This window comes from Lynx rufus, unplaced genomic scaffold (assembly GCF_022079265.1).
Source record: "Lynx rufus isolate CCGP_SWC_20201006 ecotype Redwood Valley unplaced genomic scaffold, mLynRuf1.p SCAF_8, whole genome shotgun sequence".
NCBI lineage: Eukaryota > Metazoa > Chordata > Mammalia > Carnivora > Felidae > Lynx > Lynx rufus.
The window spans coordinates 91,173,537-91,181,129 of NW_025814896.1; positions in this window are offsets into that span (position 1 = coordinate 91,173,537).

Here is a 7,593-nt window from a genome sequence, read left to right on the forward strand (position 1 = left end):
AGAAATTTGGTTAAAGAAGACTCAATGTTGACTTGGAAGAAATGTCAATTTGGAACAACATTGTTAGGTGAAAAAAAAAAGAGAAAACCATGGGAGCTGGCCTGGCATCTCCGTGAGGCTGTGGAGTTCTGTTTCACAGCACAGCAGCATCAGTAAGGCCACCGTGATATGATGGAGCAGATAAAAACAAGACCACTCCGTAATCATGTCTGCAAACAGACAAAACAGGAACACTGTCCAAACCACAAAAATGACCAAGCACGCACCCTTCCTGGTTAATAGTAGGGACTGCTGTTCCTTTGCCAATTTTCCCCATCTTTAGCCTTGCGCCTCACGTTACTTTGCCCTCCTTCTGGATGACATTTATTAAGGTACCCAATCATAGAATTGTCTTGCTGCCAGGAAACAGCCAATTCAGAGCAGAGCCCAGCTTCCTTAAACCCTCCTGTAGATTGCCGAGCTCAAACCCAAATCCTTTAAATTCTAACAGCCTCTTACTGAAATGCCTGCAGTTTCCATGGTGTGTGTTTTCCCTCACTGCAGAGTGAGAAGCTCAAGTGCAGGTGTGTTCATGGTGGTCTTTGGTTTGAATGACAACCTGTAGAGTCCATTTTGTTTGTAATAGCTATAAAAAATGTGTGGAATAATACACACCAAGCTGTTAGCACACGGTTATCCGTGATGAAGGATTTTTTTTTAAACAATATGCATGGATTGAGAGAGAGAGAGAGAGAGAGAGAGAGAACTGGAAGAAGAAAAAAGAAAGCAGAATGAAGAGAGAATGATGTTGATGATGACAGTGGCAGTGGTTCTAAATGAAGTATTGATTAAATGTCGAGAATAATGTTATTGGATGATCTTTATTTTCTTTAAATTTTCTATAATGAATATGCATTATATTTGAATACGAAAAATAATAGAAGTTTATTTTATTTTATTATTATTGTCTTTTTGAGAGGGAAAGAATACCCACTTGAAAGGGGAAGAAGAGGGGCACCTGGGTGGCTTGGTCGGTTAGGCGTCCGACTTCGGCTCAGGTCATGATCTCACGGTCCGTGGGTTCGTGCCCCGTGTCGGGCTCTGTGCTGACCGCTCAGAGCCTGGAGCCTGTTTCGGATTCTGTGTCTCCCTCTCTCTGTGCCCCTCCCCTGTTCGTTCTCTGTCTCTCTCTGTCTCAAAAATAAATAAACGTTAAAAAAAATTAAAAAAAAAAGAAAAGGGAAGAGGAGAGAGAGAGAGGGAGAGGAAGAGAGAGAGAATTATATCTATATCTGTATCTATATATCTATATCATCTACATCTACATATTTTAATTTACATCCAAGTTAGTTAGCATATAGTGCAACAATGATTTCAGGAGTAGATTCCTTAATGCCCCTTACCCATTTATCCCATTCCCCTCCCCCCATAACCCCTCCAGCAACCCTCTGTTCTCTATATTTAAGAGTCTCTTACGTTTTGTCCCCATCCCTGTTTTTATATTGTTTTGCTTCCCTTCCCTTATGTTCATCTGTTTTGTCTCTTAAAGTCCTCATATGAGTGAACTCATATGATTTTTGTCTTTTTCTGACTAATTTCATTTAGCATAATACCCTCCAGTTCTATCCACGTAGTTGCAAATGGCAAGATTTCATTCTTGATTGCTGAGTAATACTCCATTGTATGAATATACCACATCTTCTTTATCCATTCATCCATCGATGGATATTTGGGCTCTTTCATACTTTGGCTATTGTTGATAGTGCTGCTGTAAACATGGGGGTAAATGTGTCACTTTGAAACAGCACACCTGTATCCTGTGGATAAATGCCTAGCAGTGCAATTGTTGGGTTGTAGGGTAGTTCTATTTTTAATTTTTTGAGGAACCTCCATACTGTTTTCCAGAGTGGCTGCACCAGTTTGCATTCCCACCAACACTGCAAAAGAGATCCTCTTTCTCCGCATCCTTGCCAACATCTGTTGTTGCCTGAATTGCTAATGTTAGCCATTCTGACAGGTGTAAGGGGGTATCTCATTGTGGTTTTGATTTGTATTTCCCTGATGATGAATGATGTTGAGCATTTTTTCATGTGTCGGTTGGCCATCTGGATGTCTTCCTTGGAGAAGTGTCTATTCATGTCTTTCACCCATTTCTTCACTGGATTTTTGTTTTTTGGGTGTTGAGTTCGATAAGTTCTTTATAGATTTTGGATTCTAACTCTTTATCTGATATGTCATTTGCAAATACCTTCTCCCATTCTGTCGGTTGCCTTTTAGTTTTGCTGATTGTTTCCTTCCCTGTGCAGACGCTTTTTATTTTGATGAGGTCCCAGTAGTTCATTTTTGCTTTTGTTTCCCTTGCCTCCGGAGACGTGTTGAGTAAGAAGTTGCTGCAGCCAAGGTCAAAGAGGTTTTTGCCTGATTTCCCCTTGAGGGTTTTGATGGCTTCCTGTCTTATATTTAGGTCTTTCAACCATTTTGAGTTTATTTTTGTGTATGGTGTAAGAAAGTGGTCCAGGTTCATTCTTCTGGCCATGTCTCTGTCCAGTTTTCCCAGCACCACTTGCTGAAGAGACTGTCTTTATTCCATTGGATATTCTTTCCTGCTTTGTCAAAGATTAGTTGGTTATACGTTTATGGGTCCATTTCTGGGCTCTCTATTCTGTTCCAATGATCTGATTGTTCTTGCGCCAGTACCATACTGTCTTGATGATTACAGCTTTGTAGTATATCTTGAAGTCCAGGATTGTGATGCCTCCTGCTTTGGTTTTCTGTTTCAAGACTGCTTGGCTATTTGGGGTCTTTTCTGGATCCATACAAATTTTAGGATTATTGGTTCTAGCTCTGTGAAAAATGTTGGTGTTATTTTGATATGGATTGCATTCAATATGTAGATTGCTTTGGGTAGTGTCGACATTTTAACAATATTTGTTCTTCCTATCCAGGAGCATGGAATCTTTTTCCATTTTTTGGTGTCTTCTTCAATTTCTTTCATAAGCTTTCTATAGTTTTCAGTGTATAGATTTTCCACCTCTTTGGTTAGATTTATTCCTAGGTATTTTATGGTTTTTGGTGCAATTATAAATGGGATCGATTCCTTGATTTCTCTTTCTATTGCTTCATTGGTGGTTTATAGGAATGCAACTGATTTCTGTGCATTGATTCTATATCCTGCAACTTTGCTGAATTCTTGAATCAGTTCTAGCAGTTTTTTGGTGGAATCTTTTGGGTTTTCCATATAGAGTATCATGTCATCTGTGAAAAGTGAAAGTTTGACTTCCTCCTGGTCGATTGGGATGCATTTTATTTCTTTGTGTTGTCTGATTGCAGAGGCTAAGACTTCCAATACTATGTTGAATAACAGTGGTGAGAGTGGACATCCCTGTCTTGTTCCTGACCTTAGGGGGAATGATCTTAGTTTTTCCCCATTGAGGATGATATGAGTGTTGGAGTGTTCATATATGGCTTTTATGATCTCGAGGTATGATCCCTCTATTCCTACTTTCTTGAGGGTTTTGATCAAGAAAGGATGCTGTATTTTGTCAAATGCTTTCTCTGCATCTATTGAGAGGATCATATGGTTCTTGTCCTTTCTTTTATTGATGCGATGAATCACGTTAATTGTTTTGCAGATATTGAACCAGTCTTGCATCCCAGGTATAAATCCCACTTGGTCGTGGTGAATGATTTTTTTAATTTGGTGTTGGATCCGGTTGGCTAATATCTTGTTGAGGATTTTTGCATCTATGTTCATCAGGGAAATTGGTCTATAGTTCTCCTTTTTAGTTGGAATCCAGGTAATGCTGGCTTCCTAGAAAGAGTTTGGAAGTTTTCCTTCCATTTCTATTTTGTGGAACAGCTTCAAGATTTTAGGTGTTAACTCTTCCTTCAATATTTGGTAGAATTCCCCTGGAAAGCCATCTGGCCCTGGACTCTTGTGTTTTTTGGAGGAGATTTTTGATTACTAATTTGATTTTCTTCCTGGTTATGGGTCTGTTCAAATTTTCTATTTCTTCCTGTTTCAGTTTTGGTAGTGTATATATTTCTAGGAATTTGTCCATTTCTTCCAGATTGCCCATTTTATTGGCATATAACTGCTCATAATATTCTCTTATTGTTTTTATTTCTGCTGTGTTAGTTGTGATCTCTCCTCTTTCATTCTTGATTTTATTTATTTGGGTCCTTTCCTTTTTCTTTTTGATTAAACTGGCTAGTGGTGTATCAATTTTGTTAATTCTTTCAAAGAACAAGCTTCTGGTTTCATTGATCTGTTCTACTGTTTTTTTTTGTTTGTTTGTTTGTTTGTTTCGATAGCAAGGGTTTCTGCCCTAATCTTTATTATTTACTATTTTCTGCTGGTTTTGGGTTTTATTTGCTGTTCTTTTTCCAGCTCTTCAAGGTGTAAGGTTGAGTTGTGTATATGAGACCTTTCTTCCTTCTTTAGGAAGGCCTAGATTGCTATATACTTCCCTCTTATGACCGCCTTTGCTGTGTCCCAGAGGTTTTGGGCTGTGGTGTTATCATTTTCATTGGCTTCCATGTATGTTTTAATTTCCTCTTTAACTTCTTGGTTAAACCATTCATTCTTAGTAGGGTGGTGTTCAGTCTCCAAGTATTTGTTACCTTTCCAAATTTTTTCTTGTGGTTGATTTCGAGTTTCATAGCGTTGTGGTCTGAAAATATGCATGGTATGATCTTGATCTTTTTGTATTTACTTTGGGCTGATTTGTGTCCCAGTATATGGTCTATTCTGGAGAACGTTCCATGTGCACTGGAGAAGAATGTATATTCTGCTGCTTTAGGATGAAATGTTCTGAATATAGCTGTTGAGTCCATCTGGTCCAGTGTGTCATTCAAAGCCATTGTTTCCTTGTTGATTTTTTGATCAGATGATCTGTGCATTGCTGTGAGTGGGGTATTGAAGTCTCCTACTATTATGGTATTACTATCGATGAGTTTCTTTATGTTTGTGATTAATTGATTTATATATCTGGGTTCTCACACATTTGGAGCATAAATGTTTACAATTGTTAGGTCTTCTTGGTGGATAGACCCCTTGATTATGATATAATGCCCTTCTACATCTCTTGATACAGTCTTTATTTTCAAGTCTAGATTGTCTGATGTAAGTATGGCTACTCTGGCTTTCTTTTGTTGACCATTAGCATGATAGATGGTTCTCCATCCCCTTAGTTTCAATCTGAAGGTGTCTTTAGGTCTAAAGTGGGTCTCTTGTAAACAGCATATAGATGGATCTTGTTTTCTTATCCATTCTGTTACCCTATTTCTTTTGATTGGAGCATTGAGCCCATTGATGTTTAGAGTGAGTACTGAAAGATATGAATTTATTGTCATTATGATGTTTGTAGAGTTGGAGTTTCTGGTGGTGTTATCTGGTCCTTTCTAATCTTTGTTGCTTTTGATATATACATATATATACATATATCCATTTTTTTTTCATCTTTTCTCCCCTCAGAGAGTCCCCCTTAAAATTTCTTGCAGGGCTGGCTTAGTGGTCACAAACTCCTTTAATTTTTTTTTTTTTTTTGTCTGGGACACTTTTTATCTCTCCTTCTCCTTCTATTTTGAATGACAGCCTTGCTGGATAAAGAATTCTTGGCTGCATGTTTTTTTTTTTTTTTTTTTTTTGATTCAGCACACTGAATATATCCTGCCACTCCTTTCTGGCCTGCCAAGTTTTTGTGGATAGGTCTGCTGAAAACCTGATCTGTCTTCCCTTGTAGGTTAGGGACTTTTTTTCCCTTGCTGCTTTCATGATTCTCTACTTGCCTGAGTATTTTGTGAATTTGAGTATGATATGCCTTGTTGATGGTCAGTTTTTGTTGAATCTAAGTGGGTCCTCTGTGCTTCCTGGATTTTGATGTCTGTGTCTTTCCCCAGGTTAGGAAAGTTTTCCACTCTGATTTGCTCACATAACCCTTCTACCCCTATTTCTCTCTCTTCCTCTTCTGGGACCCCTATGATTCTGATGTTGTTCCTTTTTAATGAGTCACCGATTTCTCTAATTCTTAAATCGTGCTCTTTTGCCTTAATCTCCCTCTTTTTTTCTGCTTCATTGTTCTCTATAAGTTTGTCCTCTATATCGCTGATTCTCTGTTCTGTCTCATCCATCCTTGCCGCCACTGCATCCATCCATGATTGCAGCTCAGTTATACTATTTTTAATTTCATTCTGGCTATTTTTTACTTCTTTTATCTCTGCAGAAAGGGATTCTAATCTATTTTTGACTCCAGCTAGTATTCTTGTTATCGTGATTCTAAATTCTGGTTCAGACATCTTGCTTGTATTGTGTTGGTTAAATCCCTGGCTGTTGTTTCTTCATGCTCTTTTTTTTGGGGTGAATTCCTTTGTTTTGTCATTTTGAAGGGAGAAAAGGAATTAATGAGGTAGAAAAATTGAAATTAAAATAAAAAATATTTAATTAAAAAAATTTAAAACACACACACACATGCAAATCAAATAAATGATGCTAGATCCTACGTGTGTTTTGGTCTGGGTGTTGAAAGTGGTTTGACAGATTAGAGAAGAAAAAGGGGGGGAGAAAAAAAATTGTTTGAGAATTTGAAAAAATGAATATACTGAAGTAGACTAAAATGAGATGATGGGAGTAAAATAGAATTTGAAAAAATATACACAAAAGTAAAGAATATAGTAGAAAAAATTAAACAAAAACATTTCTAATAAAAATTAAAAATAAACATGATTTTTTCTTTTTCTGTATTCAAGAAAAAGAAAATAAATGAAAAAGAGAAAAAAGATTAAAAAAAGAAATAAGAGGAAATTGAAAATTTGAAACAGTGAATACACTGTAGTAGACTAAAATAAAATGATGGGAGTAAAATGGAATTTGAAAAAATTTACACAAAAGTGAAAACTATAGTAATAAAAATTTAAAATGTTTTTAATATAAATTGAAAATAAAGATGAATTTTTTTCTCTTTCTGTATTTAAGAAAAAGAAGTGTAAAAGAGAAAAAAAAAGAAAGAAAACTGAATAGATGGACCTGCTAACAGATTGAAGTAGGACTGAAATTGCTTTGTTTTCCCCTAGGAGTCAGTCTATGTAGTGCTTTATAGTCCATAAACTAAGCCGGTGGGAGACTTGTGCTCTTGGAGGGCAAAGTTGGCCCAGTTGGGCGGGGCTCAGTGTAATGACTCCGCTCTCCACTAGATGGCGCTGCTAGCCTACTGGGGTGGATTATTGCGGCGCTCATAGGTGCATATGCGCATGTGCGCGAACGGTGAAAATGCCGTAGCCAGCTACCCAGTCTGTTCTCTCAGATGAGCAATCGCGCACCCATCCTCTGTCTTCAGCTTTCCTTCACTCCCCGCTTTCTCACTCTCCGTGACCAAGCCCCAGGCAGTACCTCTCTCCCTAGTTTTGTCTCAGATGCGGCTGTTTTCCCCGGCCCCTTACTTCTGGAGGACTGTGGCTTTGACCCGTTCTGCCCCTCTGCAGGAGGGTCCCACCAAGCAATGGCCAAATGAGCAATGACTGAATGTTGGCTGCACCCAGGAACACCTGCTGGACCCTGTTGCTGCTGGTGCCCCGAGACTGCAGCCAGCCTGCCCTAGAAAAAGTTCACGAGATAGT